This window comes from Psammomys obesus, unplaced genomic scaffold, assembly GCF_907164565.1.
Source record: "Psammomys obesus unplaced genomic scaffold, mPsaObe1.curated_primary_1811, whole genome shotgun sequence".
Classification (NCBI taxonomy): domain Eukaryota; kingdom Metazoa; phylum Chordata; class Mammalia; order Rodentia; family Muridae; genus Psammomys; species Psammomys obesus.
In genome coordinates this window covers 3,858,478-3,879,428 of record NW_026590809.1, presented here as the reverse complement: position 1 = coordinate 3,879,428, position 20,951 = coordinate 3,858,478, and the positions used below count along the sequence as shown (strand labels likewise).

Below are 20,951 nucleotides of genomic sequence, written 5' to 3'. Positions count from 1 at the left end.
TGTGTGTGTGTGTGTGTGTGTGTGTGTGTGTGTGTGTGTGTGTGTGTACCCACCCGGATTTTGGAGTGGCTGGCTAGTCAACTGCTAGAAACAGAGCCATAGAGAAGGCAGGTGAGTCCTGTCTTCTGCAAGTCAGTGCATCTTTTCTAAGGTCTCCTCAGAAAAGACTTTCCCAAAGTCTCAGCATCCTCAGCAGCTAGTCTGGAGTTGCATTAAATGCTCTTATTAGGTAAGTAACTGTAACTAGAGAATTGTGTCATCACAGGATGAATCATGACAAGTATGCTGTGCATGTAGAAGACCATTTTATCTGCATTTACACTGTGGACACACACTTACTTGCTCACTTAGATACACACACACAAACACACACTTTCACTCTAAGGAGATGGCCAACGTGGTTTTTCTTCCTCTTTACTACCCCTGGCCATTCAATCTCCATGTCTTTTAAGGGTTGCGTGTATACCTAGGAACTGAAGGAAATAAAGGACATTTACCAGTCCTTTTAATTTATAAGGCACAGTGACAGCATGACGTTCATTCTTCACTTGAGAATAGCATATATCATGTTATGTGTAGTGGCTTTACCGGGTTTGTCAAGTCTCAGAAATTGTGGAGTAGCAGCAGGGCCCTGCATTGTTCCGTGTGCCGTGATGAGCACAGCGCTTGTGCACATCCATAAGAATAGATCACAGCGAACATCCCCCAAGCTCCATTTGCCGACATTGTATCTCCACCGTGACAAAATTCCCACAGGAGGTTAAATTATTAATGTCTGGGATCTGTGGGGTTCAGCAGATAGGCTCAGCATTATTGATGGCAAACTTTACCTCTTATATTCCTGAGACACATAATGGAATAGGGAGACCCTCAAGTAGCCACAGTCAGTGTGCAGGCTAATTTTGTAGGGGCCAGTGGGCTTTTGACTTAATGTGTACAAAGATGAATTTTGTCTCTCACAGCAGATTGGAAGTAGATAGAGGGAGAGAGAATTGGCACTAATTTATGAACCCTTCTGGCCCTCTTGGTATGGTACACCCTATGAGGGCAAGATGCTCTAATTACACTTACTTCGCCTAATGAGAGCTTCTAATGACAATTACTGATTAGAGTTGGGGATGTGCGGGGACCTTTGAGAAGATGTATTGACTTGCAGAAGACAAGACTTCATCTGCCTTCTGTGTAGCTCAGGCCCTAGCAGTTGACTTTGAGTCCATCTCTGCCCCTTGCCCCACATATCTGAGTGGACTATACTGAGAAGCCGAAGCACACTTTATTTCTCAGCTTCAATTAGGTCAAAGAGTTCAGAATCTGTTTGCTTTTAGCAGTGTCTTTACGCTTTTCCTTCCTTGGTGATGGTCACATGGACTGTTTCTCTGTTTGGTAACAAGAATAACTCATAGTCCAGAATGCTCTTTTTAGAAACATTGATTTGAGCCATGACAAATGGACACCTGACATTGTTTTCCTCTTCACACATTTGCAGTGCACATTTGGGGACACGATACTGAGAGGTTCTGGCGTATTGTATATAATATGCATATGAGATGTGTAATGAAGATGGAGAAATGGCCACGATAGGGGTGAGCTGTCCTGTATTCCTAAACACTGTGTTCACTAGACGTATACCCTAGTGGGGTAAAAGGAAGTCTACTGAATTTTTTACCATAAAGAATTGAGATTTAAATGTTATATGATGTATTCATATATTCAAACAGTTCAAGGGTATCAAACAATTATGCACAATATTTTTTTGGTTTTGATTTGTTGTGTTTTTTTGTTTGTTTTGTTTTTTTGGTTTTCCCAAGACAAGGTTTCTCTATGTAGCCTTGGCAGTCTGGAACTCACTCTGTAGAAAAGCCTGGCCTCAAACTTACAGAGATCCATCTGTTCTGCGTCCTCGGTGCTAGGATTGAAGGCCTCTGCCACCATGATCTGGCATTCGGTACACCTTTCTTTTTTTTATTTTAAAGATTTATTTATTTATTATGTATACAGTTTCCTGCCTGCACACCAGAAGAGGGCACTAGACCCCACTATAGATGGTTGGGAGCCATATAGATGGTTGCTGGGAATTGAACTCAGGACCTTTGAAAGAACAGCCAGTGCTCTCAACCTCTGAGCCATAGGTACACCTTTTAATGTACCAGTTAAAGATAAATTGAAAACAATGAGCAGTGATTACTTCCTGTTGTACAGGAAGGAAAGTCTTGTGCCTGACTTCCAGCAGGGTAACTGTGCCAACATGTATCCTTTCGTGCTTCCTATAGATCCACCTTCACAGAAACAGTAATCTTTGCTCGGTTTTTCTTTTCAAGTTGCATTAGTTTCAAATCTTTCTTGCATTTAAATTGTTCACCTTTACAACTCTTTATTATGATTGCTGTTATTAATTTTTGTATGGTGTTTGCGATGTATATGTGCAGGCATATATGTATGTGGATGTCAGAGGACAATTTTGTAGAGTCAGTTCTCTTATCTTTACATAGGTTCTGGGATCAAATTCACATCTTTAAATTTGAACAGAAAGCACCTTTGCCCACTGGGCCATCTTGTCAACCAACTTTTTATTGTTTCTTGTTTTAAAGAAAAATTTTTGACGGGAGGTGGTGGCGCATACCTTTAATCCCAGCACTCAGGAGGCAGAGGCAGGCAGATCTCTGAGTTCGAGGCCAGCCTGGCCTACAAAGAGAGTTTCCGGACAGCCAGGGCTACACAAAGAAATCCTATCTTGAAAAGCAAAAACAAATAAAAATTATTTCTGGCAAATATGAAGTTATATTTAAAGGAAAAGGCACTTCTAATATAAATAACATTAAGCTGGGTAAATTAGAATAATTTGCAAGTGATATCACCAGCAAAACAGATGGGGAAGTATTATCAGTTTTTTGGGGGGTGGAGAGGGTTCATCCTGTTTGTAACCATCCCAGTTCCAAGAGTCTGATTAAAGTAATTGTCTCTAATGTAATCTGCATCTTCTTCCTGTACCTCATCCATCCCTAGCATATTCTAAACCTTTGAGACCTATTTGTGTTAAGAATACAGGTACCGGGGGTAGGAAAGCTGTGGTTAAGAAGCCTGGCTTGCAGAGAACCCAGGTCCTGTCCAGCACCACATGGCAGCTTATAACTGCGTGTGATCCAACTCCAAGGGATTCTTGATGCCCTCTGCTGGCCTCTGCATGCATGAGTATGTATAATATACATACATGTAGACATACACTTCTAATCCATACATACGCAGACACACATAGTTAAAGAATGCTGGCACCTAGCAAGAGCTTGCTGCCTAAGGCACATAGAAGTCATTATTATGGCACTAGGTTTTGTAAACATGAAGAATTTTGTCCAGAGTTACTTGACATGAGGCTTAAATCTGTGCTTTTGGGGGGGTCTGAAGGTACCTTGGTTCTTAATTGAGCACTGCTGTGTCTCTTAGGGTGTTTGCCATTTTAAGCCTACATTATAATTTCATGGTGAGCACCCTTGGCCTCCACTGTAGCCACCTACTCCCAGTTCTGAACCTCCAGTGCTATTGGTCTGAGATGTTAGTTTCATCTTCTACAGGATCATGCAAGTCAGACTATGAGGAGTCTCCACAGAGTGTTCTAGAGTGTCTCTCCCAACCGTCACGAAATAAGGATTTCTGTTGTAGAAATGTTTAGTGCTAAGAGAAAGAACTTAGTTCCATTTTATTTTAGGTCTTCCCCCCCCCCCCTTAAGATGATGAGATTCAGAGACATAAGAAAGTATCAGTGTCCTTGGTCCAAATGAGCTCAGATTGGCTGTTCATTAGCTAGAGACTGGTGTGAGAGTGAGGGTTTCATCTTCCCATGGCCTTCCATGCTTACATTCTCAGAAATGGCTCCTAAGTCTGGAGAGCTGTTTCCAGGACACATGTTATATCTGGAAGCCTCCTTCAGTAAATGCCTGGCCTATAGGTTGTGGCCTATAGCAAGGGCCTGCCTTCAGTACCATGATCTGTAGTTGAAGTCATAAAACATGTCTGCCTTCTGTCAGTGCAGTACAGTTTCATGCCAGGTTTGTTTGTCGCCAAAGAACCCATTTTTATTCATTTATTCATTCAACTAATGAAATTCACTCATTTGTTTAATAAACATGTTTCTATTGGGTTTTGGAAGGCACAAAACCTTGCATTTTACTTTTTTATTCTGCTACTTCACCCTTGAATAGCAGAACCTAGAGTATTTTCAATTGTTCTTTTAAATTAAGAGGTAGATACCATTTTCATTAATATATCATATTAAACTATTTTAACTTTTCATAGTTTACATTCAGTGGCCATCTGTTAAATGCCTAAACATTTTTACCTTCATTATTCACAAATCTCACAGCCCAATGGAGGAATGGCTTGTGTTTTGTAGCCTTTTGCGGACCTTAGCAGTCCAGCCTGAGCTCTGTAGGTTTGATGGTAGCATACGCCGACATCCTAATTCTAAACCAGAAGCTCATCAGATTCCAACTATTTTCCTTCCCTGCCCAGCACCTTCTAAGGAAACTGATCAGTAACCTTGGACAGAAAGACACTGAAACTGGACCAAAGAGAATGTCATCCCTTTGGGAATATTTGTGTTATGTATGTATATTGCCACTGCTTGAAGCATTTAACAGTTTTACTGAACCTAAAAGGGGGCTGGGGACATGGCTCAGTGGGTAAAGCGCTTGCTACGTAAGCATGAGAACCTGAATTCGGATCTCTACCATGCACACAAATTGCTAGGTCTAGCGGTTTATGTTTGCAGCTAGAGGCACGTACCAGGGCCCTGATGGTTAGCCAGTCTGGCCAGAGTGGTGAGCTCTATGTTGTTTAAGAGACCCTGCCTCAGAAAATAAGGTGGAGAGTGATAGGAGTGATTACTCAGTAGTAATGTCTTTGGTGGTTTGAATGAAAATGACTGCAGAGGCTCAGAGATTGGTATGTTTAGCCCATAGGAAGTGACACCATTAAGAGGTGTGGCCTTGTTGGAGGACAAGTGTCATTGGGAGCAGGTTTTGAGGTTTCAGAAGCTCAAGCCAGGCCCAGTGTCTCACTCTCTTCCTGCTGCCTGCTGATTCGGATGTAGAACTCTCAGCTACCTCTTCAGCACCATGTCTGCCTGCATGCGCCCATGCTTCCCACCATGAGGATAATGGAGTGAATCTCTTGAGCTATAAGCCAGCCCCAATTAAACGTTGTTTTGATCATGGTGTCTCATCATTGCAGTAGAAACCCTAACTAAGATAACCTCTGATCTTACATGTGCATGCATGCTTGAGTACAGCTATAGAAACGGGCATGTTTAGTTTAGGGGATTTAAGTAGAAGGCATTTCCAGAACTCCCTGAGCTGGGAGGTGGAACTCATGTGCTGTGTAGTATGGTCAGGATCTGGGCCTCACCAGATCAGGCTGACTTTTGCCTCTATCCATACCTAGTAGAAAGTGGGCTAGCTCTGCCTCTTCTCTTAAAAGCACGAATCCATTCATAAATATTCCAAGTGTGACCTAATTACCCACAGACATTATGTTAGGCCATCGCAGTGGGATCAGACTTTCTGTGTCTGAACTGGGGTGGACACATGCGTCAGTGTGAGGGGGTGTTGGAGCTAAAGCACAGCAACGGCTTAGACGACCCTCCACATGGAAACAGGGTTGATAACAAGTGCTCTGTGCAGTAACTTTCAGTTTCCTTGTCTGTATTAAAAGCAAGATGCCTGCTAGGCACGGTGGCACATGCCTTTCTTTAATCCCAGCACTCAGAGGCAGAGGCAGATGGATAGATCTCTGTGAGTTTGAGGCCAGCCTCGTCTACAGAGTCCAGGCCAGCCAGGACTGCACAGAGAAACCCTGTTTCAAACACCCCAAGACCCCAATAAAATGTCTGAGTGATTCTGACACCAGGATGAAAATAGAAATAGGAGGGTGATTTAAGATTCCAGAGCCTTCTTCAGCCAGGAGGTCATTCTTGGCTCACAGAGTCTCCTGACTGTGAGAGCTGGGAGTGAGACTCCCTGTTTAATAATGAAAGACTCTTGGCTTGTGCTTTTTCCAAGGAAGTATGAAATGCTCAGGTGAGAAGCCACAGAGGCCCATCTAAGGGGGTTCTCTGGAGCCAAAGTAGCTAAAAGGGGAAGAGTAAGTTCCTTGCTGTCCCTCAGACCCTCTCACCCCAAATAAGACAACGTCAATTTGGTGGGTTTCACGCACATGCCTCTCAACTGTTGCTACTGGTCATGACTAATAGAATGCTGAAAGCCAAATCGATCTGTTACAGCATCCCCCTCATCATGTCACTTTGTGGTGACAGGAAGCACAAGCCTTTCTTTAGTTGTCTGTTAGGAAGCTGGAGTTATTTTTATTGTTGTTGTTGCTTTGGCTATTGAATTCCCATTTGTTTCTGAATGAGTCATCTTCTATTCACTGAGCCCTGCTTCAGGTCGAGCAAGCAATACAAACAGTGCAAAGCTAAGAAAAGCAAAAATCTTACACAAGCAATACCCTCCTTGTGTGAGATCAGCCACAGTACTTGATCTCACTCAGCTCACTTTCCTCTGGTATGTGGTAATCATCCTACCTCTTGAAGCCCTTGTGGCAATTAAATGATGCCATACGTATACAGCTCCACATCTTGAAAATGAAAGAGCTATTATTTCATCAATATTTTTACTACTAGAGTTAAGTTGTTTGCTAAAATTGTGAAGTTTTTGAAAGTAAGAAGTGGAAAGTAAAATTTCCTCCTTGCATGCATTTTTAAAAGGCTTTGTTTTCAGATGAGGCGTCATTCTATAGCCCACAGCCATCTTCTTTCAATTAGCTTCCTAAATGCTGAGAATATCATAGGCCTGAACCACCGTGCCTGGTTCTTTGGTGATCTTGTATTTTGGTATGGTTAATTTTAGAGCTAAAATTATTACGTGTCTGAAAGTAGCTGTTTTAAGCTTTGAAAAATACAAGTTGATGTTGGATGGGTTTTCTGCCCACCAGTTTTTAGGAACTACTAGGGTATGAGGTTTATCTCTGAATAAGAGACATAAAAGAGACAGAGGGAGCTGGGGTGCAGCTGTGACAGAGTACTTACTTGCCTAGAGTAATGAGATCATAGCTTCAACCCCCACGATGAGCAGAAGCTGGGAGGGAAGGAGAGCTGGGGACAGAGACTGGAAGAAACTAGAGAAGGAAGTTTTTTAAGGGTTAAAGGCTTTTGTGGATGTAAACATGTTTTTGTTTTAATCCCAGGTTTGGGATTGGGCTGATTCAGACTGTCCACAGCAGCAAACTAATTGCCCCATGCAGGCTCTGATAGGGGCTCTTTCCCAGCTGAAGATAGTTTAAATCTGAGAACTCTGGAGAGGGAATAGATAAATGGCAGAGCCCCGAGAGTGTTAAGGAGCTCTGAAAAAGAAGAAGGCTGCTGGTGCTCCCCCTGCTCTTCCTAGTTGCTGTTGATATAGTTGGATGAAAAGAACTTGGAACTATACTGAAACAAAGATTGAACTTTCCGCAAGAAACCTGATGTCCCTAACCAGCAGGAAGTAGCTAAAGAGAACTCTGTCCCTTCTCCCATTAACCTCCTCTCTCTCCTGCCTGGTATTGGGGTGTTGGAAGGGATTGGGGTGGACAGAGGAGAAAGAGGATTAAGAAACATAAATAAAATAGAGTTAAAAAGTATGCCAGTACAAAGGTGGCTGTGCTAGACCTGGAAGGACAGACAGGCAACATTTGGGTGTATGGAGAACGCTGTGCATTCCACGGAAAGCCAGAGGGTTGAGAGAAAGTAATGAAGTCATACTCACTGGGAATTGGTGAATACAAGGAGCGCCATACAGGTCTTTCTTATGCTCCTCTTGGAACTCTAACATACATTTTGAAGGACAAAACCAAATGCTTAAAGATGCAACTAGTCAACTAAGAACAAAACATACAAGTTTTAAAAGTATGGAACACATGACATGAAATGCCACAAGAAAATGTAAAGGTGCCCATTATCTATGTTTGGCCTCATGGTATTAGGCCTACTTGGGGAGGGGTCAGGGGAAGTGGTGTTGGGAAGAAAACCTCAGGCCTGTGTATAGCACGCAGGCATTTTGACTTTGATCTTTATCCCTAGCCCCTGAGGACAGCATTTAAACTGTAGTCATGTGGAGGGGTCTGGCTCACAGCTGTTGTCTTCTGTGGTTGCTGCGGGGATCAGGAGAAGGAAGACATGCTGTAGAGGCAGGCCAGAGATAACTGGTGTTTTCTGTGCTGTGGCAGAGGCGATGTGACTGCATTCAAGGAACAAGGAGGAAAGAATGTGCAGTAAACTTGGTGTTTATATTGCAGTTCCTTGTCGGCGAGGGAAGCATTGCTGAGGGCTGAGCGCACCAGTGGACTTGGGTTTGATTCTGAGCACCCGTGTAAAATACATGCAGGCAAAAGACCCATCATCTATATATTACATATATACAAATTAAAAAGAAAATGTCATTAAGAAGTGAACACTGCTGTGGAAAGGAGACACTGGTTTGTTTGCTATATTGATTGTTACACTCTGGAAAAGGCTTCTCTTCTCGCCTCTCCTCCCCTCCCCTCTTCTCCCTCTCCTTCCCTCCTCTCTTTTTCTCTCCTTTTCTCTTTTCAGAGATAAGGTCCTTCTATGTAACCCTAAATGTTCTGGAAGTTACTATGTAGGCCAGATTGGCCTCACAGAGATTTGCCTGCCTTTGCATCCCAAATCCTGGGGTTGAAGGCATGTACCACTATGCCCGACTTTCTGAATGAGTTCTTTGAATAACGGTGTTTAACTCTTAAAAAAAATATTGAAGGAAGACTCATACCTTAAGGATTATTTATGTAAGCGTCCTGTTTTCAAAAATTATGTTCTTAACTAGATAGGAACAAAAAGGGAGTGTATAAAAATAAAAATGAAAATAGCTGGGTGGTGGTGTCACACTTCTTTAATCCCAGCACTCAGAAGGCAGAGGTGGGCAGATCTCTGAGTTCAAAGGCAGCCTGGTCTACGGAGTGAGTTCCAGGACAGCCAGGGTGTTACACAGAGAAGAAGCTCTGTCTTGAAATACAATACAAAACAAAACCAAACAACAAAAAAAGAAAACATACCTGCTTAACATCTTAACTCTAACTAGTCATGACTCTTCATGTTTCACTTATGCCACTGTTAGACTATGTATATGCCTGTGTGTGTGTTTATATTACATTTTATATCATAGCTTATTCCATTCCTTGTTGGACAACTGCAAAGCCACGTAACTGAAAGCTTGTTTTGTGATCCTTTATTCTGTTTGATACTTAGACAGTAGGCTACTACACAGGCCTTGGTTAGGCTGTTTATTGCTGTGATAAAACACCATGGCCAAAATCACTCTGGCAGGAAAAGTGCTTATTTCATCTTACAGCTTGTAGTGTCATCCAGAGAAGTCAGCAGGAACTCAAGACCGGATCCTGAAAACAAAAACGGAAACAGAAGCCGTGGAGGAATGCTGCTTACTGGCTAACTCCCTGTGGCTTTCTTACCCCAGGACTACCAGCCCAGGGCGGTGGCACCACCTACAGTGAGCTGAGTCTTTCCACATCCATCGTCAACCAAGAAAATGTACCATAGGCTGTTCTGGTGGGGACATTTTCTAAGTTGAGGTTCCCTCTTCCCAAATGACTCTAGTGTGTGTTAAGTTTATCCAAAACGGTCCAGGATGGGAATCTATTAGTTACTGCTCTGCTGTGATAAAATACCCCAAGAAAAGCAACTTAGGGAAGAAAGGTTCTGTTTTGGTTTATGGCTTTAGAGGGATAAAGTCCAGCCGGCACAGCCACAGTCAGAGGAACACTGTATCAGGAACAGGAAGCTGGGCCGATCACATATTTATCCACACACAGGATCACATCTCAGTGACAGCAGCAGCCAACTGCTTAGCCCTTCTGAGCTTCACATTGCCCAGATTTACAACAGGAGAGCAGTGGAACCTATCCTATAGTGATCGAGAGAACGAAATAAATTTGGATAATTTGCAAAGTGGTCACTAAGACAGCAGTGGATTCATGCTGTGACAGGTGCAGCTTCTGAAAAAGATACTATAATTGTACAAAGCTGAAAAGGTACCAAGGAAAGCAGGTTTCCTCCCCATTAAATGCTCTGCTCCACCACTATGAACCTAATTGTGTTTTGAGGTACACAGATGTTTGGGGCCAAAGATAGAGAAGACTTTTGTGAGTCAAAGTTGAGTTTTGGAATTTCATGGTGTTCAAAGCTACATACATTGTGATGAGAAAAGCTAGTATATAGTAATTTTTATGGGAAATTTGATTTTAAATGCATTTGAAGTATTTTCAATCTCGAGTTCTGGAATTTTCATAGAAGTCATTATTATATATTAGGAATATCTCCATATTTAGGACTTCTCAGCGCATCAAGAACTCTTTATAAATTAACTCCAGGATTTTTGGTTTGGGGCTTTTTTTTTTTTTTTTACAGTGTGTTCATGTCTAAAATTCTTCTGGTCATTCACCATGATCTTGATCAGTACATTTTGAAGTCAGTCTTTAGAACACACAATCACCATTTGATGATGTCTAGCCTATGACTTCTATAACTTCACTGAGTGTGCCGGCTCCCTACAGTCATTGAGCATACAGACAGAGAAAGGGCCCCAGGCTCCCCTACCATCTGCCAGTTCATTCCACGGAGGTCTGTAAGCTGTTGAGTAAAGCTGTCCTGAGAACCAGTAATTGTCCCCTGATGTTGATGTCCCGAAAATTCAGGGATGACGCAGATAAAGGTGGGGCTGGCTAGTGACTGATCACACAGACAGACCCGGGAGAAATTGAGCCCCTTCCCTGGAGAGTCAGCTTCTGAAGACACACCTGGGAGGAAGGTAGTTCACACTGCCGGTAAGTCCACACTGCTGCTAGAGCCGCACAGCTTTGTGCACACTGTGTCGTGGGACTTCTGTAAAGCCCCTAGTCTTAGAACAGGCCACCCAAGGGTAGTTTTTAAGAACAATTGCCTACGGCTGTCTTGAGGCAAGTACGTGGTAGGAACAGAACTTGCTCCTTTGGGGGAAGGGAAAGAAGCCCTTGCTTGCCTGAAGATGGATGGCTCCTCTTTGATGAAAGAGTGGCACTGACAGATTGCAGAGTGGGTGACACCAAATCTTGCTTGTCTCCAGTGAGGAGTTTTCTTTGGTGGGTGGAAGGGTTCAAACTGTGGAGTCTATTTTGGATGAGTTATCTGTAATTTCTGCCTATCCCAGGAGAGAGAGGGAGTGACTAATTGAAGCATCCCATAACAGTAATTGAGACAGATTGAAAGTGGAAATGAATGATTAACCTTGAGCCTCCTCCTGACACTGTGCATGGTAATGTTAGGGTAGGCTTCTGGAGGCTCAATTACACAAATGACCACACAGCTCTTATAATTAACTTTAAGGACAATGTGTTTCCGCCCTAACTTAAACCTCAGATACTTGTTGCTCTGTTGTACATCATTCCAGGAATGGAAGTTTTACAGGACTGGCAGCCAGAAGCAGATTTACTCAAGCTAATAAAAGCCCTTCACTTGCCCAGGCCCCTCCCTAAGTCCCAGACCTAAGTTTATATTTCACTCTTAAAAAAGAATCAGCAGACTGCATGAAGTTCAGTTCTGACAGAACCTGTTTTTCTCTGCTGTGGTAAAGTTCTCATTACAAAGGAACAACCTGACAGACTGAAGTTTTTGATGAAATGGTAGGCAGGATTTCTTCACTCAAGAGAGTATACAACTTTTTAAATTTAATAATCGCCCCTTATCTACGCTGAGAGTGTAAAAATTAAAATAAACCTTTCATGCTTTTGTAATTAAATATTTCATTTATTTTATTCCTTTGTTAAAGTGTTAATAAAGTTTAAAAGGGGAAGTATAAGAAAAACTCCACAATGTAATAATCCCAATGATAATGAGGAAGAGGTCCTGGTTTGTGTACTGGTGTGTCCTGGTACAGTTGTGTATGGGAACCAGATGGCTCTGCCTCAGAACATGGTACCAGATTTCCTGCATTCTGTGCTGTGATGTAGGCAGTCTCCTTTTGGCCTTCTGCACCAGCAAACTTAATGCCCTGTGTGTAGCAGGCACTCCGAACATATATGTGGAGCAGAAGCTCAGCACATGCGGTGTATGGGGTTATTTTTAAAACTAAAAATAAATATTGGCAGTTGGGGGGGGAAGCAAAGTACATTACCTAAAGTGCAGTACCTAGCCTGAACATCGATGGTAAGTAGCTTTTAGGAGGCAGAGTTCTGCGTGTAAGTGCACGTGCGCCGTCACAGGCCTGCGGCAGCGTCGTCAGGTAGCGCAGGCAGCCTGTGAGCCGCTGTTGAAGACGCACGCTCCACTTGCTGTAGTTGTCAATTTATTTTCCTCTTTTTGATAGGCTCAGAGAAGTGAAAAATATCAAATGCTGGTTTCAAACAAAGTTTATTTCCTCAGTTGTGCTTTTAATGCTATCCTTTCTGTCTGAAGTGAGTCCTTTAGGTGGCTTCTTTCCCAGCAGATATCAACGTTTGTTCAAAATGCCTTTTAAGAAACAGGAGGTTGGCTCACTCTTGCTTGCTCTCCTATTTTCTTCCGTTCCCCCGCTGAGAGCTATTTGTGTAGCATGAATCACTGAGTGAACTTTGAACTGTGTAAACTGTCAAGAGCCAGGCCACTCTGAAGCTATCAGGAACTCTACATCCTCAGCTAGGAATCATATATTTGACTTGAAACTCGGTTGGAATAGTTCTGCAAAGCAGCCAGGAAAAGAGAAGAGACTCCTATTGGCATGCCCTTTGAAAAGAGTAAAGGATACAGAAATGGATGTAGTAGTTCAGGGCAAAGGACTCCACAGTGAGCATTGAAATTTCACATAAACAATTTTCTTTCTGCTAAACGTCTCCCCAGTTTGGAACTTTGGTCTTCAGGAAAGCTTTTTTCTTACTTCTCTGAGCATCTCAGTTATCCAGTTTCATTGGCAATTAAATGAAAGAACGTTTTTTCTTTTTTTAATTTTTGACTTTACAATATAATTACAACATTCCCCTTTCCTTCTTCCACGCCCCCCATATATCTTACCCTTCATTGTTCCTTTCAAGTCCATGACCTCATTTTTCATTAAGTGTTATTACATGTATCTGTGTATATACTTACATAGTCCTAAATTCATTTTAAAATGAATTTAGTACCAAAAACAGTTGATCCTATCATCTGCAACAGTCACAGTAAGACCCTAACGTCCTGTTGGTGGTCTGATCTCCCAAGGACGTGTTTGTGCCGACAACCGCTCCAAGGCTGGGTGGATCTGCTCAATAAACAGTCTCAGAAGCTGCTAAAGCCTCATTTTTGGTAGAATAAAGGGATGAGTGATTGCTGGGAACAACGTAGCCGTCTTTAAACACCGATGGATATGGACTGTTTTGAGCTATTGGACAGTGTGTGTCTGAACTAATAGGGCCTTAATGGTTTGGTGAGTGCGACCATAAAATGGAAGTAATTTGGACAGTATTCTAGCTCTGCACTTGTGCTAGGCCGGTTCAGACAGTCTCCACAGGAAGCGGGCACTGAGGTCAGCAGTTGGGTCAAAGCCTTTTAATTGTGAGCCTCCGCGCTGCCTCTGGGCGTGGGTCAGTGGCTGCAGAGGCTCCGACTGTGGGCCGGAGAGAGTATATTACGGGGGCTCAGGTGGTCGTCTGGACTGTTGTAATGCTCCATTGTGAGTAGCAGATTATCTGCTCTTCTATCAGCGGCCTTCCCATTGGGCTTTCGGTTGCCAAGGACAGACTGAGGCAGTCAGTTGGGTACAGTGAACCCTGCGATCCCTTCACAAATCAGATACTAATCAATCGCACGATGCGTGGCTTGATGACTTCAGGCCCCTTTGACAGTATTTCTCAACCTCCAAGAAATCTGTAGGCTGGAAATCAAATATGTCATTCAAGCCGAGCAAGATGAAATGCCTCCACACCCTGCCTAGTCCATGTTCTCTGTCACATAGCTGCAGCACTACAGAGTGAGTTAGTGTCTGGAGATGGATGACGGACGTGCTCCAGCCTGTGCGGTCCTGTCCTCGGTCCCTGAGACGCAGTTCTGCTTGCTGAGAAGGAAGGCTGCTTATCTGAGTGTATCATAGCATCCGTGGGCTCAGAGGGAGGGAGCAGAGCAGGCCATATTGTGAATTGTGTTTTTGTTAAAGACCAGAATATCTGTATCATTTGCTCATGATTTTGTAAACGGGGGAAGAGGGGAAGGAACTAATGAGACAGAGGCAAAGAGACAAACACAAAAACCTGTGATAACCTCTGGTTAAGTGGAGAGTACTCCTGGTAAACCACCGACAGCTAGTTCCCCTCCTCTTGGCATAAGAAAACGTCTTATGCCGTTACGTGCCAAAGCAGAGGTGACAGCTCTTAAATGTTGATCTTTGGCCTTGGCACTGCACCCTGCCTTCTTCCCAAGCACTGACTCCCCTATGCTCTCACAAAAGGCCTTCCTGTTCTGTGTTCTGTAAGTCCTGTGGTCCTCAACCTCCCTAGTGCCAGGACCCTTTAATATGCTTCTTCATTTGTGGTGACCCCAACCATAAAATTATTTCATTGCTGCTTCATAGTTGTAATTTTGCTACTGTTAGGAATCATAATGTAAATATTTGATATGCAGGATATCTGATATACGACCCACAAGGAGATCACGACTCACAGCTTGAGAACACTGCCCCGAGATAAGGACTGGGTTAGTTAGGATTGGTGAGCAGCGCTTCTTGGGAAACCAGGACTTCCGCCCTTCTTCAGTAAACCGTAGTGTGGCCTGGTTTCATAATAGCCCAGTAGCGTTCTCTGTAGTGAAAACCCGATCCCTTAGTTCTTCTGGAAGCCAATGTCTGCTCAGGCCTGGAAGCCAGTGTCAGTTCTGTGTCCTTGACCCCTTCCATCATCCTCACTGCCTTCAGACCAGCTACGTGGTTCCTGACTTCAATTACAAGGAACAAAGAAGACTGATACTTAGTAAGCATTTGCCAGAGGTGCCCTGTAAGATCAAAAATAACATATCAGTGATGCAAGTAAGTAAAATGAAAATCAAGAGTGTGATCATGGTGGCTAGAGAGATGGCACAGTGGTTAAGAGCACTTGGGCTTGTAGAAGGCCTGGGTCCAGTTTCCAACACCCACATGGCTGCTCACAACCGTATAACTCTAGTTCCAGAGAGTCTAATGTGCCCTTCTGACCTCCACAGGGAAACACTCATACACAGAAAAAAAAAATATGTAAGAAAAAAAATTAATGAGTGTGATAGTTAACATCTATTATCAGTATAACAGGTTTGACAGTTACCTAGGATACTAATCTCTGGCCAGACCCATAAGGAAGTTTCTAGGTTCGTTAATTGAGGTAGCCAGACTTACCCTAAATGCAGATGGCTGGGCTGAATTAGACTGTGGAAGTGAGCTGAACACCAGCATTTGTCTCTCTGCTCTTGACCTTGAGCAGTGTGACCCGCTGCCTTCTCAAGCACCTCCCACCACAGTGGACTCCACCCTCCAACTGTGAGCCAAAACACGGCCTTCCGTAGGTTGCTTTCCAACGGTGACTGCCTCTCAGGAGTTCCTCTGTATGTGGAAGAAGTAGATTTGGATACCTTATTCTGTCCTTGGACTCCTTATTTGTGCTGTATCACATCAGGCTACATTGTAAGATGTCGAATGGGGAGTTTGAGAGATTCGTTCAGGACATGAGCTATTTCCGTCTTTGGAACCTTCTCTAGAGGGCGATATATCTGAGTGCACCCAGGAACGCACCAGTAAGGGGAGTCTGAGTTTCCTTCAGAACCCGAGTCTGAGGGATTTTTACTAAAGTGTTGTTAAGCATGCCATCCACAAATGCGGTTATCTTGATTTTCTCTCCTTCCGAAGTACAAAGGTTACTTCTCAAGTTATCAGGGAAAAGCTCAAATTAACCTTGAGGTTAATTGCTAGCTCTTCTTTCTCTGGCCATGATACCCTTACTGGCTTTATCTCCCCTCCCCACCCCACCCCACGTAAGCATTTGGAAAGGTGAGTATTAGGTACCTTTTTTGTAACGGTGACCCACACACATGCAAGTGCGCGTGCGCACACTGACACCCTGCCTGAAAGAAAGCCTCAGGGAAGAGAAGACAGAGGGTAACTGTGGTGGGAATGGAGGTGTGGGGCCCGGGGCGTCCCAGTCCCAGATCGGGTGACAGGAACTCCTTCACACCTCATCAGAGCAAGAAGTAGAAAGTGGTTCCATAAATGGGGCCTGGAATTCTCAGTGCTCTGTGTCCCCAGTCTCCCAAAACCCCAACTGGGAACCAAGTGTCAAACACAGGAGCCTGTGGGGACACTTCATATGCAAACCACAGCAGGAAACAGGAAAGAACATGATGTGTGAAAATTAAGAGTAGTTTAAAATAAACTTTATTTTTGTAAAACCAAGTTTTCTTACAGAAGCACCTTGAGCCCTGGGCAGGCAGACAGGAGTGGAAACAGTTGAATTCTGAGACTGCTTCCGCACACTCGAGATTCCTAGTTCCCTTTGTCGTGCCAGACAGCTGAAGGGGAAAACACTGAGAGTTCTGGCCCGGCCTCAAGTGGCCAACCTGGTCAGGGGACTCCCTTAGAAACAGGCTGCCGCCACCTTTCCTGAGCTTTTCTTCAGCCAGGAATGTGGCGGAGAGCCCATGATAGGAGTGGGTAGGCCTGTAAGAAAGACAGCTGACATCAGTGCAGCCATTCCTGGTCTGGTTTCTAAGCAAGAACTCTGAAGAGGAAACTGAGGAGGGACAGCGACCAAATGTGAATCATGGCGAAGTCGGTTCATCATCATCATCATCATCATCATCATCATCATCATCATCATCATTATTATTATTGTTTCTGAAGCATGATTTCCTCGTTGCTGCACCCAGAAGAGAAAGGCCAAGCTGCCTTAAAGGACTTCGTCACTCTGATTTTTAGAGCGAGCCTCTTGGGAGCATGCTGGTTGTGAGTGTAAATCTACAGTGGCAAATTGCGTTAATTTGACTGAGGAGAAATGCTAACCACATTATATCAAATAACTGCCAGGAATAATTTTCTACCATGCCCTGTGACTTTATTTTAATTGATTTTTTTTTTTTTTTTACTTTCAGCTTCTGTGATTTTTGTTCATTCTGCCACATATTTATTAAACACATGAAGGAAATTGTTTCTCAAATTATTTTTAGGGCCTTTATCTCAGTCAAATTGAGTGGGTTAACCTTTCCTCAGAGCTCCAGCCCAGTTTCCGTTCAGACTTGAAGCTGCTGGTGTACCATCAGCGGCACAGCTTGACCACACCAGCAGCCGAACAGTTGTGCTGTATGCTCAGCGATATCGTTGGCTATTCCAAAAAGAGTTGAAAGTGAAAGCTGAATTTGATTGATTGCTGTGAGATATGTTCATATCTCCTAAGCTATGCTGTGGAATAAATCACTCACTGTTAACATCGAAGATAACTCCTCTTCCATTACTCATTTTCTGTTCTGTCACTATGCAAGCCTGAGGAGTAAGCCTCATTTGTCTGCTGTACATCCCTCACGGAATATGAGCTGTGAGGTAGAAGTTCATGGAGACAGCGTTCTTAGAGAGGTGACCAGGAAAGGTCAATTTGCCAGGAAAGGCGTACTCAGTGAGGAGCTGGGGAGCCGGCTCAGTGGGTAAAGTCTTGCCCCCAGCCTGAGGCCTGGAGTCCAGATGCCCCTCATAAAAGCCCAGCGGTTGTGGAAGCCCGCCAGTAACCCCCATGCTTAAGAGGCAGATACAGGGGGTCCCAAGGCTGAGCTGGCTAGATAGATTAGCAGAATCAGTGAGCTCTGGGCTCGACAGGATGCCCTGCCTCAAGCAGATAAGGGAGAGAGCAGTCAAGGAAGACACTCAGTGTTGGCCTCTGGCCACTCCGTGCACATGCACGCACAGGCACCTACCCACGTGTGAACACGAATACACGCATGACACACATGCACATGTGTGAAAAAAGACATACAAGATGATCGTTTCTTCATCTCTTCCCTGCATTTGCCTTGATTGCAGGTGTTTTTAGTGAACGTCTGTTCAAAGAGACCCATGATGATGTTAACCAACATTTTTTCAATGTTCACGAAGTGCTCTACGATGCAGTTCGCACACAAACGCTGACACTGAAGGGTAAAACATTTCCTGTGATACTGAGGAAACGGAAGCGCAAGTGACCTGTAAAGCTTAGTGTCCACAGGCAGCGCTAAGCGCTGGGCATGATCGAAGCCCAGGCTCTGTGTCCCGACATGAAGCTGTGTGAGAGGCGCAGTCCTGTCCACGGTGGCTGGCTTTCTCATTGCTGTACAAATGATGAGTGTGAGGGTCACAGGAGGCTGGCTAGTCTGAGGCAGCCGGCCCAGAGATGCTGCAGCTCTTCAGAAGCACACGGAGACAGTCTGTGCCGAGTACCCACATATAGCTGAGCTGCCCAGCGAGACCCTTGAGACTTGCCAGCACTCAGTCAGTGCTGGCAGCTCTTCTGTTGCCCTTGGGGCCTGGACTTCTTTGTGTGACTGTGGTCACTGCTGGCAATTCTCTCACTTACGGCAGCGAGCTTCCTCCTGAGTGTGGATGTTAGTACCTGCGGGCAAGCTCCACTTGTAGAGTCATGCACAACCTTAGTTGAATATACATTGCAAAACTGATAGTGCACAGCACCGATTCCATACCGAGGCTTCCTGCCGAAAGGAGCACCTCATGTTCATTTGGAGTCTCTAAGGCTTCACTTGTAGAATTGGAGGCTGGACAGAACTGCCCTTTGTTCTCTTCAGTCACATTGCCGTCTTTGTAAAAAGAGGAACGTGCTAATTCAGCGTTGAGGACTGGGGTAGATTAATTTCACCTGAGTGATCGGCAGCAGCTTTGGAGATTTTAGCAGCCCTGATTAAGGGCTGCTGTCACAGCGCCCCTGACAGGGCATTCGTACCTCGAAGCTTTCAAGCTCCTCCTCAGCTGTCAACACTTGGGCGCTTTCTGGAGCCACGTCCTCTCATGCTGTGTGCTGCCTGCAGCTCGCCGGAAGCTCCACTTTGACTAAAAGGGCTGGTTTCCCGTCTCTTAGCCTTGTTCTCATTTATTTTCAAAACCTGCTTAAAGTCCTTTTATTCTGAAAGGTACACACGCATTTGTCACCTCTTAAACCATTCTGATTTCGAGGTAAGAGGCTCCAAAGAAATGCTAGATATCTTAACGAATAATTGATTAGAAAGAAGTCTGGCGCTGTGAATTGTGAGTTATGGTATAATAAATACTAAAGCGGAACTTTCTAGGTCTTTCCCAAACCTGGTTAAGGGCAGTAGGCTGAAGTGAGTGTGTGTGTGTGTAACTGGGATAGGGTTTTAGATCTCTTTGTCATTTGTGGTAGTTTTTTGATTGACATTTATTAATGGCTCTACAGTTCTTGTTTTAATTTTTTAAGGGTTGAGTATCTGAAGCCACTTTGTGGGTATTTATCAGACATAATTTATAAAGTAGATTAGAGATGAGCCTCAGAACCAGTGAGCAAAGCGAAGGGCATGTGATAAAAGCCGACTTCTCTGGTAGACCACCCCATGACCTCACAACCCGGCAGGGTCTTTCAGTCACCAAGGCTCTGACTTCAAGGAAGACGGGAGAAAAGAGCTCTCAAATTCATTATATGGCAAACATTACAAATAGTCTTAAAATAGAGCTGGCTCTTGTGTCCCCACCAAGAAGCCCAGACAATTGAGGCTTTGTGGACCTGAGCTATCTAATCTATAAGTAGCCACATGTGGCTAATTAAATTTAAATTTAAATTAGTTTAAAAAATCAAATGAAATTGGGAACTTGTTTCCTTAATTGCAGTAGCCACTTTCAGTGCTTAGTAGCTGCTTTTAGCAATGGCTCCTGTGTAAGTCACTCCCACTGACAGAACAGTGTAGAACAGGAAGGCCGCTTTGGCAGCGCTATGTAAGAGAGTGCTGGGAAAATAACAAAGTTTATTTTCCTCCTGTTTTGTTGTTTTCATCTAGAGTTGTATTGCCCTTTTAAAATACCCTCTCCTGGAAACAGAAGCCATCACTGCTAGAAGAACTACGATTAACACTCCAGCCTTCATCTTGGTAGCATCTGATTATGATATCTCAGAGCTCACAGCTGTATAAATGCATTCCCCCAAGAACTGAAGATTGAGGCAACGGTTACAGACCGAGGGGAAAATGTGCCTTCTGCCTCAAGTAGGGCAGAAGAGGAGAGTCTAAAGCAGAACTAAATTAAACGTGAATTTGAGTTTTACCAAGTGTGTCATAGTTGTCCAGCCCAAGAACATTTTCAGCATTGGAAACAGAAGAAATTTTGTTTGTGTCACAAAGGAAAAGGCAACCCTTAGAAAGCTCCCTGGGAAATATAATAAATTGTGGGTACACTTTCTTCCAAATGATTCTTTTTCAAAGCTGTCTTATTTGAAAGACAGTCTATTATTTCTTTATCATAAGAATAGCCCATTATATAGATTTGTAAAGCACAGGAAAGTATAGACCTTGAGGTAAGATTTACTTAGAATCCCATCAGTCAGCAACTGTCACTTGTAACAATTGAGTGTGTTTTCCAGTCCTTCAGAATCCAGTGCTGTTGACAGAGAAAACAGTGGCAGCACTGTGAGCTCTCCACACGTGAAGGCTTATAGAGCCGCATACAGCAGGGACCCCTTCCCTTCCATATTTGGAAGCTGCAAGTTTCTAGACACCAAGAGCAAAACCAGACATGTTTGTGTCAGGCCACTGTCTGACCTGGGATGGAATATGGCTCTCATCCTGTATTTCTTTCATTAAGTGTGAATATGAATAGGATCTTTTACACCATGCTGAGCTATGGAGTGCTTCTACAGACTCCACTGACACACACACACACACACACACACACACACACACACACACACACACA

The 20,951-nt window shown here is 43.9% G+C and overlaps 1 protein-coding gene across 3 annotated transcripts in view; it reads left to right on the top strand.

Annotated features, from left to right (window-relative positions):
• Slc10a7 (solute carrier family 10 member 7) overlaps positions 1-20,951 on the top strand; it is a 216,550-nt gene that overhangs the window by 102,164 nt on the left and 93,435 nt on the right. The window lies entirely within an intron of this gene.